The following is an 18,284-nucleotide window of genomic DNA, read 5'->3' as shown; positions in this document are numbered from 1 at the left end:
GGCGGCGTCGTCGGGGCGGCAACTGCTAGGTGAGAGTGAAAATTTCCTAAATGTGAACTTATATAGCAAAGCCTTTAGTCCTGGTTCGTGGCACCAACCGGGACTAAAGGTGGGCATTAGTTCCGGTTGGTGCCACCAACCTGGACCAAAGCCCTCTTTTCAGCAGCCCAAAGGGCAGGAAGCGGCAGCCTTTGGTCCCGGTTGGTGGCACCAATGGGACTAAAGGGGGGCATTGGTCCCGGTTGGTGGCACGAACCGGGACCAAAGGGTGGCATTGGTCCCGTTTCGTGCCACCAACCGGGACCAATGGCCTTGCACAGCGGCGTGGTGGTGGGAGTTTAGTCCCACCTCGCTAGCTGAGAGAGAGCCGCACCTGTTTATAAGGTGCGGTGCGCCTGAGCTGTCGAGTTCCTCTCTAAAGCGGGCTTACGGGCCTAACCTCTCTGTATATGTCTGTGGGCCTACTAGGCCTTCTGCGGGCCTGAATCCTGGCCCATGGATGGGTTTCTAGTCGTATTCAGGCCGAGGTTGCCCAGTAGGTGGCATAATTTTTATTTTTTGCCTGTTTTTTCGTTTTATTTTTTGCTTTATTTATTTTGTTTTGTTTCTACTTACAACAAAAAAACTTATTTATTTTATTTTATTTTGTTTCTAATTACTTATTTATTTTACTTTACGATAATTCTTTTTGCTATTAAAGTTTCTAACAAAAAAAGTTCTTTATGAAAATTATTTTTGCTTTCAATGATTTTGAACAGAAAATACTTCGATAATTTTAGTTGCATCAATTTTATATAATTTTAGTTTCAATAATACTAGAGGTTGCTTATAATGTTTTGAACAGAAAATACTTTGATAATTTTAGTTTCATAAATTTTATTTTTGTTATTAAAGTTTATTTTATTTTGTTTATACTTATATATTTTATTAAAGTTTATATTATTTTGTTTCTAATTACTTATTTATTTTATTTGTTATTTTTCATGCACCATTTTTCATGCATTTACTGATTATTTTGAGCTATAAGACCCTAAAATTGAAAAGCATTTCAAATGAACTCTGAAAAGGTTGAAAGTTGGCATGGTATCATCATTTCATCCACATAGCATGTGCAAAAAGTTGAGAGGGTTACGGCAAAAACTGGATGCACTTCGTGTACAAAACGGACAATCTCTTTCGAAGTATCAGGATTTCATACGGAAACTCGTCTGTTACAAAGGGATTTCATTTTTTAAAACTTATTTGAACTCCTGACTTTTTGTGTGTTCAAAATGCACCATTCAAAGCCACATCTCATCAATTTTCAACCCTTTCTGACTTCATTTGTTATTTTTCATGCATTTACTAATTATTTTGAGCTATAAGACCCTAAAATTGTAAAGCATTTCAAATAAACTCTGAAAAGGTTGAACGTTGGCATGGTATCATCATTTCATCCACATAGCATGTGCAAGAAAGTTGAGAGGGTTACGGCAAAAACTAGATGCACTTCGTGTACAAGACGGATAATGGTATCATACTCGTCTGTTACAAAGTTGGCATGGTATCATCATAATAGTTGCGGGAGAAAGTCTTCACATTTTCTTCGCTTGTGTCATTTGCTTATTGCGCCGTAACCATGGATAATCTTCATCGTTTATCAGGATGCTTGGGTCAGCCTTGACTTTGAAGGGAGGAATTTCATGAAACTTTTCATAATCTTCAGACATGTCTGTCTTGCCCTCCACTCCCACAATGTCCCTTTTTCCTGAAAGAACTATGTGCCGCTTTGGCTCATCGTATGATGTATTCACTTCCTTATCTTTTCTTTTTCTCGGTCTGGTAGACATGTCCTTCACATAGATAACCTGTGCCACATCATTGGCTAGGACAAACGGTTCGTCAGTGTACCCAAGATTGTTCAGATCTACTGTTGTCATTCCGTACTATGGGTCTACCTGTACCCCGCCTCCTGACAGATTGACCCATTTGCACTTAAACAAAGGGACCTTAAAACCATGTCCGTAGTCAAGTTCCCATATGTCCATTATGTAACCATAATATGTGTCCTTTCCCCTCTCGGTTGCTGCATCAAAGCGGACACCGCTGTTTTGGTTGGTGCTCTTTTGATCTTGGGCGATCGTGTAAAATGTATTCCCATTTATCTCGTATCCTTTGTAAGTCAATACAGTCGAAGATGGTCCCCTGGACAACGAGTACAACTCATCACAAACAGTGGTGTCACCTCTGAGACGTGTTTCCAACCAACTGCTGAAAGTCCTGATGTGTTCACATGTAATCCAGTCGTCACACTGCTCCGGGTGTTTGGAGCGCAGACTGTTCTTGTGTTCATCGACATACGGGGTCACCAAGGTAGAGTTCTGTAGAAATGTGTAGTGTGCCTGAGACCAAGAATATCCGTCCCTGCATATTATTGAGTCCCCTCCAAGCGTGCCTTTTCCAGTCAGTCTCCCCTCATACCGCGATTTAGGGAGACCTATCTTCTTAAGGCCAGGATTGAAGTCAACACAAAACCCAATGACATCCTCTGTTTGATGGCCCATGGAGATGCTTCCTTCTGGCCTAGCACGGTTACGGACATATTTCTTTAGGACTCCCATGAACCTCTCAAAGGGGAACATATTGTGTAGAAATACGGGCCCCAGAATGACAATCTCGTCGACTAGATGAACTAGGACGTGCGTCATGATATTGAAGAAGGATGATGGGAACACCAGCTCGAAACTGACAAGACATTGCGCCACATCACTCCTTAGCCTTGGTATGATTTCTGGATCGATCACCTTCTGAGAGATTGCATTGAGGAATGCACATAGCTTCACAATGGCTAATCGGACGTTTTCCGGTAGAAGCCCCCTCAATGCAACCGGAAGCAGTTGCGTCATAATCACGTGGCAGTCATGAGACTTTAGGTTCTGAAACTTTTTCTCTGGCATATTTATTATTCCCTTTATATTCGACGAGAAGCCAGTCGGGACCTTCATACTGAGCAGGCATTCAAAGAAGATTTCTTTCTCTTCTTTCGTAAGAGCGTAGCTGGCAGGACCTTCATACTGCTTTGGAGGCATGCCGTCTTTTTCGTGCAAACGTTGCAGGTCCTCCCGTGCCTCAGGTGTATCTTTTGTCTTCCCATACACGCCCAAGAAGCCAAGCAGGTTCACGCAAAGGTTTTTCGTCACGTGCATCACGTCGATTGAAGAGCGGACCTCTAGCTCTTTCCAGTAGGGTAGGTCCCAAAATATAGATTTCTTCTTCCACATGGGTGTGTGTCCCTCTGCGTCATTCGGAACAGCTAGTCCGCCGGGACCCTTTCCAAAGATTACGTGTAAATCATTGACCATAGCAAGTACGTGATCACCGGTATGCATGGCGGGCTTCTTCCGGTGATCTGCCTCGCCTACTTGCCTTTTTTTCGACATTGATGGTTGGTCGGAAGAAATCGACGATGGCCCAGGTACACATTCTTCCTGCATTTGTCCAGGTATATACTTTCAGTGTCATCTAAACAGTACGTGCATGCGTGGTATCCCTTGTTTTTCTGTCCTGAAAGGTTACTGAGAGCGGGCCAATCGTTGATGGTTACAAACAGCAACGCGTGCAGGTTAAATTCCTCTTGTTTGTGCTCATCCCACGTACGTACACCGTTTCCATTCCACAGCTGTAAAAGTTCTTCAACTAATGGCCTTAGGTACACATCAATGTCGTTGCCGGGTTGCTTAGGGCCTTGGATGAGAACTGGCATCATAATGAACTTCCGCTTCATGCACATCCAAGGAGGAAGGTTATACATACATAGAGTCACGGGCCAGGTGCTGTGATTGCTGCTCTGCATCCCGAAAGGATTAATGCCATCCGCGCTTAAACCAAACCATACGTTCCTTGGGTCAGCTGCAAACTCAGCCCAGTACTTTCTCTCGATTTTTCTCCACTGTGACCCGTCAGCGGGTGCTCTCAACTTCCCGTCTTTCTTACGGTCCTCACTGTGCCATCGCATCAACTTGGCATGCTCTTCGTTTCTGAACAGACGTTTCAACCGTGGTATTATAGGAGCATACCACATCACCTTCGCAGGAACCCTCTTCCTGGGGGGCTCGCCGTCAACATCACCAGGGTCATCTCGTCTGATCTTATACCGAATGCACCGCATACCGGGCATGCATTCAGATCCTTGTACGCACCGCGGTAGAGGATGCAGTCATTAGGGCATGCATGTATCTTCTGCACCTCCAACCCTAGAGGGCATACGACCTTCTTTGTTGCGTATGTACTGTCGGGCAATTCGTTATCCTTTGGAAGCTTCTTCTTCAACATTTGCAATAGCTTCTCAAATCCTTTGTCAGGCACATCATTCTCTGCCTTCCACTGTAGCAATTCCAATACGGTACCGAGCTTTGTGTTGCCATCTTCGCAATTGGGGTACAACCCTTTTTTGTGATCCTCTAACATGCGATCGAACTTCAGCTTCTCCTTTTGACTTTCGCATTGCGTCCTTGCATCGACAATGACCCGGCGGAGATCATCATCATCGGGCACTGGTTCCTCTTGATCTTCAGCAGCTTCCCTCCTTCCAGCATCATTGGGCACATCGTCTGGTTCCTCTTGATCTTCAGCGGCTTCCCCCGTTGCAGCATCACCGTATTCAGGGGGCACATAGTTGTCATCGTCCTCTTCTTCTTCGCCGTCTTCCATCATAACCCCTATTTCTCCGTGCCTCGTCCAAACATTATAGTGTGGCATGAAACCCTTGTAAAGCAGGTGGGTGTGAAGGATTTTCCGGTCAGAGTAAGACTTCGTATTCCCACATATAGGGCATGGACAACACATAAAACCATTCTGCTTGTTTGCCTCAGCCACTTCGAGAAAATCATGCACGCCCTTAATGTACTCGGAGGTGTGTCTGTCACCGTACATCCATTGCCGGTTCATCTGCGTGCATTATATATAATTAAGTGTGTCAAAAACCATTACAGAACATCATGAATAGATAATTAAGTGACCAAATTAATAGAAGTTCATCATCACATTAAAACCAAAGTACATACATAGTTCTCATCTAACAACATATATATAGCTCTCCAGAGCATTTAATTAATTAAACCATACATTGAAACTATGTAAAACATTTCAATGCGAAAACAAATGCGATCATAATCGCAACCAAGGTAACAATTGATCCAACGGCATAATGATACCAAGCCTCGGTATGAATGGCATATTTTCTAATCTTTCTAATCTTCAAGCGCATTACATCCATCTTGATCTTGTGATCATCGACGACATCCGCAACATGCAACTCCAGTATCATCTTCTCCTCCTCAATTTTTTTTATTTTTTCCTTCAAGTAATTGTTTTCTTCTTCAACTAAATTTAATCTCTCGACAATAGGGTCGGTTAGAATTTCCGGTTCAACCACCTCCTAGATAAATAAAATCTATGTCACGCTGGTCGGTATATTTGTCATAAACAATAAATGAATCAAATAGTTATAAAAAGATAATATACACCACATCCGAATCATAGACATGACGAGGGCCGACGGGGGCGGATACCAAAACCATCGCACTATGTAATAAGAAGGAATAAAATAGTAAGAAAATTAGACAAGTATCTATCTAAAGTAAGATTTTTTTTTTCAAAAAGAAGATAAGAACAAGAGGCTCACCACGGTGGTGCCGGCGACGAGATCGGCGCGGGCGATCGACGGCGGTGAAGACGGGAATGGCATGTGACGGACCGCTAAACCTGGACAAATCTTGAGGAAAATGGAGCTTTGAGGTCGAGCTTCGAGAGGACAAAGCTTAACTAGTGTGGCTCGGGTATTTCATCGAACACCTCATGTGCATAGGAGGTGAGCTAGAGCACCACAAAGCCCTCCCCTCGCCGGCCAGAGAAAAACAGAGCACTGGAGTGCTCTACTCGCGGGCCAGGGGTATATATAGGCACCTCATTGGTCCCGGTTCGTGGCATGAACCGGTACTAAATCCGGGCCTTCTGTCCCGGTTCATGCCAAGAACCGGGACAAATAGTTGTGGACCAGGAGCGAGGACCATTAGTCCCGGTTCGTGGCTCGAACCGGGACAAATGGTTCCATACGAACCGGGACCAATGCCCACGAGGCCCCGGCCGGTCCCCTGGGCTCATGAACCGGGACGAATGCCCTCATGGGTCCCGGTTCGTGACTGAACCGGGGCTAATGTGAAAACTGCCCTGTGACCTATGCCCTGTTTTCTACTAGTGATAGGAGCTCTGCACAAGGGAACAAGCGAGAAGAAGCAACGTGAGCCAGGCGCGCGAGCACGGTGTCATTTTGGTCAGGGTTTCTGCGAGGCACTAGTTACGTAGCTAGGCGAGCTTTCTTTCTGCTAGACTGAGTACTGGCTCTTTTACCACACCGGTGACAAGACTAGGAATAGAACTGTTACTGCAATGCTAGCAATGCAGAGATGCACAGGCAAACATGACCTACTTATAGAGGGTGTTCGGACGTACGTTTAGGTGGAGAAGGTAGACCGAAATGACTAGGCGATGGCGAGGAAGGCGCCCCACGTAGTACAGTTTTCACCGAGCATGTGACGAGGCCTTGCTAGTTAGTGTGCTGGTGAAGAATACACTACACATCTAAATAGTACGTATCATCATCTTCATTCTTGAGCCTAGAGCAGCAAAGTTTGAAGTTGAAACGCAGAAACTACGCGTGTCTCCTCCGGCCGTGTATGCCATGACAAACATGCATGCAGTGCCGGTCGGCTCGTGGTTTAACACGTGGACCATTTGTGCGAGGAATATACTACCACAACAGTCTACAGTAGTATAGGAGTATCAAGGATTCGCTGAGCTGTAAAAGTGCTGCATCTCTGGCTTGCAAAGTAGAGTATATGCTACAATGGGCTGGTGGTCGGGGAGAGTTGCATAGGAGCACACAAGTTTATCCGGGTTCACACTGCATGGATGCATGCAGAGTTGTTTCATCACCCCTTCCATGCACAGTTAGAGCAACTTCAACGCAGCGACCCATTTCATCCGCGAGCGTCCGTTTGGGTCGACGCGGACACCAAAGTCGGCCCAACGCGCCGATCCAAACGGACGCGCGTCCACTATTCGTCCGCGGGTGACGCATTCCCGGCCCGTTTTTTAGCCGGATTTGCGTCGGCGCAGACACGAGACGGACACGCGCGCGCTCGCCTTGTCCCCCTGGCCCGCTGGTCGGTGGCACATTGACCTAGCTCTCCCCATCCAACAGCTTCCCCTCGCCCGCCTCCTTCGTCGCAAAAGCCGCCGCCCATTTTTTCCGGTGACTCTGCCAGCTGCCGATGCCGCAACATCCCCTCTGCAACGCCGCCACCTCCCACGTCGCCCGCCACCGCCGTCTTGCCGCCGGGGAACTGACAGCTTCCCACCCCCGCTCCCCTGACACAGCCGCGACCGCGACCAAGAAGCCGCCTCGCCGCCCCGACCAGATCCTCACCGGCACGCTCGTCGGACACCGGCAGGGCAGCTAGTGGTCCGTACGCGCCGCAACTCCCTTCGCCGGCCGTCTCCTTCATCGACGCCCGCAAGTTGTTCGACAGTTTGCCAAGGTACAAAATGGACTCCGCCGACGAGTTCTTTTTTCACAATTTTCTTTGCGACTCCAACGATTTGTCGTCCGATGACGAGGAGGAGATATTGGCTTTCGTGTTGGTCCGTCACCACCTCAATAGCCAGTGCCCGGCGTTCCGTGGCTCCATTCCGGGCCACCTTCCGGCGTTGAATCGCAACCGAGAGAGCGGACATTTCCTTCTTTGGAAGGACTACTTTGACACAACAAATCCGTTGTTCAAACATCACAAATTCCGCCGCCGTTTCCGTATGAGTAGGCATCTTTTCAGGCGTATTAGAGAGGGGGTGGTCGGCTATGATGACTATTGCGAGTGCAAAGAGGATGCCGTTGGAAAAATTGGTTTCTCCTCTTATCAGAAATGCACTGCCGCCATCCGAATGCTTGCATACGGAGTGCCCGGTGATCTCATTGACGAGTACGTCCGTATGAGCGAGTCTACATGCCTAGACTCCCTGTATAAGTTCTGCAAGGCTGTTATTGTTGTGTTTGGCCCTGAGTACTTGAGAGAGCCGACTCCTGAAGATACAGCCCATTTGTTGGCGATGAATGCTAGCAGGGGCTTCCTAGGGATGCTTGGCAGCATAGGCTGCATGCACTGGGAGTGGAAGAACTGCCCTTCTGCTTGGCAAGGGCAGTATAAAGGTCATGTCAGGGCTTGCACCGTCATACTAGAGGCCGTGGCGTCTCAAGATCTCTGGATCTGGCACTCTTTCTTTGGCATGGCCGGATCGCACAATGATATCAACGTGCTTCAGCGCTCGCCGGTGTTTGCTAGGCTTGCCGAAGGCAACAATCCACCGGTGAACTTTACTATCAACGGCCATAACTACGACAAAGGATACTACCTGGGTGACGGTATATATCCTCAGTGGACCACTATTGTGAAGACAATCCCCAATCCTATCGGAGAGAAGAGAAAAAGATTTGCCCAAGAACAAGAGAGTGCTAGGAAGGACGTCGAGCGTGTCTTTGGTGTTTTGCAATCTCGATGGGGCATCGTTCGGTATCTTGCTAATACTTGGAGCACGCAGAAACTATGGGAGGCGATGACTGCTTGTGTGATCATGCACAATATGATCGTAGAAGATGAGCGCCCGGAACGTCTGTATGATCAAGGGTTTCAGTTTCAAGGTGAGAATGTTGTGCCTGAGCATGGAGGAGCGGCAACGTTTGAATAGTTCACCCAATTTCATCATGGCATGCGTGATTGGGAAACTCATATGCAACTGCAAAATGATTTTGTTGAGTATATGTGGGCTCATGTTGGCAACCAATAAATGTATCTTCTTTATTCGGCTTGCAAAACTATGTGAGACATTTTTACTTTTATTCGGCTTGTAAAACTATGCTATTTTATTCGGTTGAAACTATGTTATTTATTTGGTTCTCGACTATATGTTTGAATGTAAAAAAATGAGCTATTTTTTGAAATAGGGCGGCCAGCCGGCCACGCCGGATGGTTAGTTTCTCGTGGTGAACACAAACCCATGGTTTGAGTGCTAGACTTAGTATTGAGATTTACAGAGTGAAACCACAATGCAACGATGAGGAGACAAAGGACACCCATTTTCCCAACGGAGACCGCCATCGTGAAATTTAAAGGAGCTAAAAGTGTTGCAGAAATAAGATATCTAGAATTCCAGATACATACGCGGATACGCCCACCACAGCCGACTAGTCATGCATGAACATTGGTTCCGGTGAGGCTCTGTGCTATGCATGGTTAGTTTCTTGTGATGAACCCAAACCCATGGTTTGAGTCTTAGGCTTAGCATTGATGCTTACATTGTTCTGAATTTGTTTTAGACTTTCCGGCAATATCCGTTTAGTGGGAGTAGACGTTCTCGTCGATACGAGACGTCTCTGGTGATTTCGTCAATTTTGTGTCGGCTCGGATATGCTCATAGAAATAGGTGTATGTGTGCGCGTTTATAGAGGTGACTATACAAGAGCATCAGCGATTATACTGTATTAAAAAGCAATCATCCACGTGTGATGGACTCGGAATCGTAGCATGAAACTTACGAAAGGAAGGAACCATTTCGCCCTGTTCACATCATGCACTGAGGCACTGGAAATAAATGACAAGATCAAGACAGACAGAAAGTCAGTCAATCGTCCACAGAAACTGCGCATGTTTAATTACTTTCACCGGCACCACGTCGTCAAACTTGTGGCTTTGTCGGCCGTTAGTTCTTTCGGAATTGCTCCGTACGTAGGTTTGGACTTTGCCTGGCATCATGTCTCCCTTCACCTACCCTACTCACACGTACGTGTGCGCGCATTCGTGCGACTGGACTTTGGACTCAGCTGGAGTGGAAGTTGTGCTGAGATTGCATCACCCCCGCAATAATCTGCAGACTTTCTCTTCACACGCAATCATGGAAAGTGACTGCTTCTAAAAAGACAGCAGTATACGTTCTCCATGCATCTGCATGAGGATCGACCACCTTTGCAGGTTATAAATACTTGAGGCTCAAATGGGATCAAGTCTTGACCGGCGATTTACGAATGAAGCACGTACTACTATCATATATTATCGATAACGAAAGGTTCACATTTTTGGAAGAACAAGTTCGAAAGAGCTAGTGTTAATTTACAGGGAAGCATTAAGGAATGAACGAATCAGTTGGGACTAGCTAGCTCCCGGACTAATTAATGCAAGAAGCACCCGGCCCGGTCAGTGCTGCGCCGGCGGGGCACAGGTGATGTGCGCGTTGTTGGAGTGGCACGACGGCCCGGCCGCCGAGTCCTCCGCCTCCTCTCCCAGGAACCGCCGCGCCAGCTTCGAGCCCAGCACCCTTCCCAGCGCCTACTGCAGAACCGGCGCCCCTGAACCCTTCCGCTGCTCCGACGACACAACGCCAATCACCGAAGTTGCAACCGCAGCACCATCATCAGCGTTTGCTCCACGGTGACCGGTCCGGCCCTCCTCCGTCGAGGGCCGGACTTTGGTCGCCCCGTCGTCATGGCCTTGGGGATCCGCTTCAACAGCGCCGTGAACCATAGACGGAGACAGGACCCCGGCCATCTGCGGCTCCCGGGGAGACGGTCTCGACCCGTAGGAGCTCTGGACAAGGGCACAACACGCAAGAAGAAGCAGCGTGAGACCAGCATGCGAGCACCGTGCCATTTTCGTCGGGTTTCGGCGAAGGCACTACGTACGTACGTGGAGGAGTACAACCTAACCTTTCCAAGACACTAGTACTGAGTACTGACTCTTTTAACACGGGAGTGACAAGAACCGGAATTGAACTCTTGCTGCAATGCTTGCAATGAGATGCACAGGCAAAGAGGATCTACTTATAGAGGGTGTTCGGACGTACGTGGAGAAGATAGACCGAAATGACCGGGCAATGGCAAGGAAGGCGCCCTAGCTACGTACAGTTTTCACCGGGCATGTGACGAAGCCTTGCTAATTATAATTATCGTGCGGGTGAAGAAACACATCAGCATAGTAGTGCCATCTTGAGCATAGAGCGGCAAAGTTTGAAGTTGAGACGGATCGGAGACAGGCTGCCTGGAAACTACGCGTGTCCCCTCTGTCCGGCCGTGTCTGGCATGACAAACATGCATGTAGCACCTGTCGGCGAATGGTTTTGTATACTCTCCAAGAAGATACACTACCACTACAGTCTACAGTAGTATAGGAGTATCAAGGATTCGCTGAGCTGTAAAAGTGCTGCATCTCTAGCTTGCAAAGTATATACAATAAGCTAGTGGTCGGGGATATGTATAGTAACTTAGGAGTACGTGTTTGTTGCATATGCACAGGTTTGTCCACGTTCACAATGCATGCATGCAGAGTTAGTTTGGTTCGTCACTGCTTTCATGCACGCATAGTTAACTAGATAGGGGGCGCGGCTTGCCGCGCGTTGCCCGCCAGACGGCGGGCAACAAAAAATGTTAATCGTTTGAAAAAAAAACTATTGATTTCCGTATTAAGTATCTCTGTGAATACATAATTTTAAATCAGATGGTGAATGAAGAGACAGCTAAATTTATACATAGAAACCAACATATCTACCATTGGCAGACAGGATAGCTCTTTTGTATGATCATAACGGAGAAGAGAATGTAGAGAGGATACATATTTTGCATGATCACAACATTCATTCAAAAAAGGGGATAGGAGGGCATGGTTTGCCATGCATTATGTGTGAAAATGATGGGTAGATGGAAGCAAGGAACAAAACTGACATTTGATAAGGAGAGCACAGTACAATGACAACATTTAACCGGAGGGCATAGCAAAAAGATGATCCACTGGTTTATAAGGAGCAGTATGATCAAGGTTGAATTCATATGTTACACGAGTGTAAGCAAAGCTGAAGGCCACATGATTGAAATACTTGGTTCCAAGTAGATGATAGAAGCCTTCCTTCTGACAGTTGTAATGACGGTCGGAAGCTGCAGGGAGGAATTTTTAGCATGGTGACATATCTTGTAGCTGATATAGAAAATGAATGTAGAAAGTTTAAAGTGAAATGTAAAATAAATCCAACTTTCTATAACATGCATCTGAAGTTAACCATGTTGACCAGTGAGGGCATCCTAAAGATTTTAGTATCACCACGAAGCACAAAACAACCACACGATGTCAATGATTGCCAGGTGCGGCAATATCACAATATTGTACCTTCCTAGAATCTCCAGAAGCGCGTAACTTTTCTGCAGTCCTCAGGGCCAGCAAGCCGCCATCATCTTGACCAACTAAAATGACCGAGCCCAAGCCCATATCTGAGCAAAATGAAATCAGAAGATCAACCTACACAAGGGCATACAAAATGGTGTTTTGAAAACATGATCACGCTGTTTGAAATAAAGAGGAAAAGGTTATGTAGTTCAAAGTGAATTTATTTAAAGTTGCAGTGACAATACAATCTTTCAATGACACAGAATATTCTCAAGATAAAATGTCTCTCTGAGGGTGGAAACTAAAAGCATTCAGGCAATAGCACTTACTATAAAATTAATTATCACAAAGAATATTTTGGAGAAGACAACATTTCACCTAGTATGCGTCATCCATGATGGTGTGGAAGAGGCCAGAGAGGAAGACGACCCTGCGATCCGTGCTTGCCGAGAAGAGGCCGGTCCAGGTTCAGCACGCCTCGTCTAGAGCGCCACCATGATGGACCTCGTCGACAAAAGAGAGAACCAATTACTTGGATTAAGATAAAAACATGAGCCAAAGCAGAGCATAACTTCATAAATGTGATCATTTTTAGCATCATCTCCTAGAGGAAGAAAAAATCGAAGAGACCGCTATATGTACAGATAAACACACTGGCATCTGCCACACACGTCTAGCAAGACAACAATGAACCATGTGCCTATCTACTACAAATAGAGTGTCATTTAAATCTGATTACAGGACACAAGCAAGATCGTGATCCTCTCTCTCTCTCTCTCTAGAAAATATAGAATTATCCAACATGTAAGGGGTGAACCACCATCACGACACCAGCATCTAGAATAAGTTGATTTGCATAGGCATGGCCACTAAAAATAATGCATAACAATGATTTATTTCCCCTAGATATAAGGGGAGGCCTCAAACAAAATCCTTTACTTACATAGCACATCATACAATGCCCCATTGAAAGAGTTCTTCAAAATACTTTGCAAGCGCCCGATCGAACAGGGAACAACGGAGGAGGCCACCCGCGGTTGCTGCCAAAATTATACAAATTGATTAAGACTAACAACTAATGCTTGGAAAGGGCATCATTTCTGCTGTAGGAATCTGAGAGGCACAAAAAAGTTGTTCTAAGTTGACCGGGCAAAACATACAGTCAGTGTAAGCCCAAAAGAAGCAGACCAACAATATGCATATGCAGAAAGGTTAATCATACTACCCTGCCACCGGCTCGTCTCCAATAGCACTTGGATGAGAACAAAACTTCATTTCCAGATAGCAAGGACACAACCTTGGGCCAAATCCAGACCATTTCTAAATATATGTCTTTAATCTATGTAATGTATTACATGTGATGGCTAATCTTCTGTGCAGAGTACTTGGATTTTTGTCAAACACCTTGTGGGCATACATGAAACCGGATCAGCAGTAAGAAAATTATGATGAGGATTAGAGAGAAAGAGAGAGAGAGAGAGGACGAACACGAGGATGACGGTCCGGAGTGCAGCGGTGGACCGGAGGAAGAAGGGACACCACGGCGGCAGAGCTCTCTTTAACGCCACCACGCCTCTCCCTGCCAGAGGGGGTGGGTGATGGTCAAGGACGGGGCAGCCGCGGGCGCCAGCACAGGCGCGTGGGCACCACCGCCGTGGCTCACCTCACCACAAAGTCCTGGTTCCTCTCAGATGCGGCCTAGGAGGACGCTCTCTCGCGTAGTGCGGCGGCTGCTCGTGCTGCCTCTGCCGAGCACCGCGGAGGAGAGGTCACCACGAAAGAGAAGGAGGAGGTCGAGGCGGCGGCCAGCTGGGCGAAGGAGATGGCGGCGGCGTGGGATTGGCTCTCGTCGATCTCGCAGAAGACGGGACGACGGCGCGTCAGCCTCGTCGCCCGCAACCCCCATCTCCTTCTCTCTAGATGAGCGGCCTGAGCTCGAGGATGGGTGCCCGGGCGAGCGGCGGCGGCGGCGGCCGTCGGCGGGGAAGGGAGGCGGGCGCGGGCCTAGGGTTTAGAGGGGGAGAGAGAGGCGAGGCGGGGGGAAGAGGAGAGGGGGTGGCGAGTGGGAGAGGAGGGGGCGAGTGCGGGAGGAGGAAGGCAGCGGCTAGGTCGTCTCCACAGGAGCGGCTGGCTTTTCACTAGTAGAAAACGAAGCTTTATCACCGGTTCGTAAGGGCCTTTAGTGCCGGTTCTGCAACCGGCACTAAAGAGTGGAGACTAAAGGCCCACCACGTGGCGTGAGCTCGTGCTGTGGTATGGGGGACCTTTAGTACCGGTTGGTGTTACCAACCGGTACTAAAGGTTTTTTTAAAAAAAATCTGAAAATTTTGGAAAAAAAATTGCTTGGAGTTCTAGTATGGGTCGTCGGCCCTTTCTCCTCCTCAGTAGGTGCAAACCCTGGTTCTCTTGCTCCAAGACCACCCTCTAGCCCTCATGTAAAATAGATGACAGAATTTTTTTCGATTTTCAGTTTTCTGAATTATTTGATGATTTAGTCCCTAATCACCCCTCTTAACTACTCAAGTGAGGATCACTCATTTCAAATCGTCTAACTTTCCGGCCGGTCACCCATCCTCTCACTCCCCCAGCCTGAGCACGCTTAGTCTGCACTTGTTGTTTTCCTGACAAATGTAAGCTGACAATCCTATTAACCCTCAGCAGTTTAGCTTGAGCATTAGGTCACACGTTTCACCGTTTGAGTTTGAAACTATTATTCTAAAAAACAGTAATTATTTAGTAACACAAATATTTTTTGAATAAGTTTGACCACAGTTTGACCATAGTTTGACCACAGTTTGACCAGATTTGACCAAAATTCAAAAAATTGAAATAATTATTTAGTAACAGTAATATTCTTGAATAATTATGTAGTAACATTAATACTTCTTGAATAAGTAGTTTGACCATAGTTTGACCAGATTTAACCCAAAAAACTGAAATTTGAGCATATCTTTTTTTCCTTTTGGAATTTGAGGATTCTAAAAAATTGCAAACAGGCCGTAGGCGGTCAAAATCGTATGCGGATTTTCATGCTGAATTTTTTGATATATTATACTTTTTTTCTGACATCGTATGCAAAAGTTATAGCCGTTTTACATTTTTTCCTACACTTTTTGCAAAACATGTCCAAATTGAAGTTTTCAAATTCTCCTAACTAGTAGATGTAGTAATATAACTACCTCTCGAAGGATTTTATTTTTTGAAGCTTTTATCAATTTCTTTTGATTTTTTCAAAACTGAAATGGCGATAAGGGGTATAGTTTGAAAATTGCCCCATAGTCCCGGTTTGTGTCTCCAACCGGGACTATAGGTCAGACCCCTTTAGTCCCGGTTCATGGCACGAACCAGTACTAAAGGTTAGCCCTTTAGTACCGGTTTGTGCCACGAACCGGTACTAAAGGTGGTCGTGGGGCCCCGGCCTGACGCCAGCCTGCCATCACCCCTTTAGTACCGGTTCGTGGCACGAACCGGTACTAAAGGTTCAACACGAACCGGCATTAATGCATAGCCGTTTGAACCGGCACTAATGGTACTATTAGTACCGGGCCAAAATCAAACCGGGACTAATGTGTCTCATATTAGGTCCTTTTTCTACTAGTGTTTATATCGCTGTGAGTGAAATGATGAAAATGCCCCCGGCGGGGCTGGCTATTTACGCGCGGTGGCATGAACAAGACGGTAAATATTCATTATAGCAGTAACTTTTTTCGATCCAACGGCCAAGGTCTTTCACGAGCGAGATCCGACAGTCCTAAACGCATCAAGAAAACGATCCGACGGCCGACATTCGCTAAGCTCTGAGAACGTTCATGTTCTCCCTATATACTTATTCCTGGATTGGTAAACTGAGGTCGCATGTCGGGCACGCCCATGTTTGACTATGTGCACCCGCACGCTACCACAAAGTATGAGTATAGTACAACTACATGTCATCACAGCTAACGGAGCACCGAGTAGTCAGTACCTGCCAAAATGCACGGCTAGCTGGTATATTCTCGGAAACTGGTGTAGCGTGTGGCTGGAGCAGAGACCGATCGAGAGAGCATCTATCTATAGATGTCTACTCTGTCCTTGCCGCCCAACACGCCGTGCGCTAAAAATTACTTTAGCGCGTGCCCTTCGCCTGGATTTGCGCGACCGGCAGCGCTGGCTCCAACAGCCGCGCTAAAATGCAGCGCGCGCCGCTCCAGCAGCGCATAAAAAATGCAGCGCACGCGACTCACCGTGGCATTGCATATATTGCATTTTGGACATAAATGGATTTCAAACATTCAAAATGCAATGAACATGACATATAAATTTCACACAAACAAGTTGATGAATAAAAGTTCATGCCCACAAGTTTAAAATCATGCCCACAAGTTCATCCAACCAAGTTCAAAATGCAACCAAGTTCATGACACAAACGAAAGACACATCAAGCCTCGTTCTCGTCCTCGTCTTCGTCCTTGTCTTCGAAAGATGATTCTTCCTCCTCCGAAGATGATTCTTCCTCCTCCTCATCATCATTGTCGCGCACCGCATCACGTGAAGCTCCGACGGTGTTGGCAAGATCTTCAACGGCATCTTCATGGGAAGGTGTGTGAGGAGGCACACCGGAAGACATTCCGCCCATGGCGGCCGGAGGTGCACCCATGCCTCCCATGAGAGAAGGAAAACTCATGCCTCCCATGGCGGCCATAGCGTCGGGTGGTGCTCCAAAGCCACCCATGCCTCCCATGGTCTCCATGGTAGCTCCAAAGCCACCCATGGCACCTAAGCCGCCCACGGTACCTCCGAAGCCACCTTCCTCTCCTCCAAAGCCACCTTCCTCTCCTCGGCCGCCACCCTCCTCTCCTCGGCCGCCAACCTCCTCTCCTCGGCCGCGGCATCTTGGTTCCTTGCCATTTTTCTCACCTCGTTGGCTTCTTTTCTTGCCTTCACAATAGCTTCCATAGCATTTTTGAGCTCATCATCTCATTTCCTCTTCTTCTTTTCTTTTGCGTCTTTCTTGCACCCATCCGGTCGTTTTGGCTTCGAGTATGAAACCGAGTTCGGTATGGGGCTTCTCTTGCTGTCATCACTTGATGCATCATCCTCCTCCTCATCATCATCATCCAACTCAATTGTTCGCTTGCGTTTGTTGCTCAAATCCAAATCATCCAAATCATCACGCTTCTTTCATTTCTCATCATCCTTCAACACTTCATAGCAATGAGGCAAGGTAAATATCCTTCCTTTCTTGATCTTCCCCTTCTCGGTTCTCTTCTCCTCTCCTTTGAACAAGTTTTGTGCAATGTTGTACTACATGAAAACAAAGCAAGTTAGCACTTCAAACACCAACAACAAGTATGATGAACATGGATGAAATGCCACTTACTCTATCGTCCTCATTGGTGCCACTTGGGTTCAACTTGTCAACCGCCTTTTGTGCGGCCGCCCACTTTTGACAATCCTTATTGATTGTCGACCACCGGGGCCGAAGTGATCTCTCGGAGCGGTCAATTCCACTCATGTTGCGAACATCAAAGTGCTTTTTCATCCGCCCCCAATAAGCATCTCTACTTTGATCACCTCCAACGGATGGATCCCTCGACACTTGCAACCAAGTATTGCATAGTAAGATGTCTTTGGCCTTGGTGTAATTGCCTGCTCTTCCTTTCGGCGCGTCGACAATGCCCTCACCATCCTCGTCCACCTCGAACTCATGGTCTTCGAAATGCATGTCATTGGTTTGAGACCAATGCGAATTGTTGAAGCCAACACCCATAGTTGACATGTATGCATCATCGTTGACACTACAAAATACATAGAACAATGCAAATAAGCTATCTATATGAATGCATTCAAAAAATAACAAGAAAAGAAAAGTTGGAAAGAATTTCTACCTTTGGGGCATATCGTCGAACACGTTGTGCGCGTCGGCCGCCGGCTCAACGAGTGAGCTCGCCGGTGCTTCAGTAGCCGCCGTGCCCGTCGCACGCCCTGCAAGCTTCTTTCTCCTCGCCTTCGAGGTGCCGGAGCCATCCGCCGCCTTGTTCTTCTTCACCGATGTCTTGCCCTTCTTCG

The 18,284-nt window shown here is 46.9% G+C and overlaps 1 pseudogene; it reads right to left on the bottom strand.

Moving 5' to 3' along the window:
• Window positions 1-10,158: 10,158 nt before the first annotated feature.
• LOC123099487 (uncharacterized) lies at window positions 10,159-10,856 on the bottom strand (annotated as a pseudogene).
• Between the last annotated feature and the right edge of the window lie 7,428 nt (window positions 10,857-18,284).

This window comes from Triticum aestivum, chromosome 4D (assembly GCF_018294505.1).
Source record: "Triticum aestivum cultivar Chinese Spring chromosome 4D, IWGSC CS RefSeq v2.1, whole genome shotgun sequence".
Taxonomy (NCBI): Eukaryota; Viridiplantae; Streptophyta; class Magnoliopsida; order Poales; family Poaceae; genus Triticum; species Triticum aestivum.
Note: the sequence above shows the minus strand (reverse complement) of the source record. Positions and strands in the feature narration are given on the sequence as shown.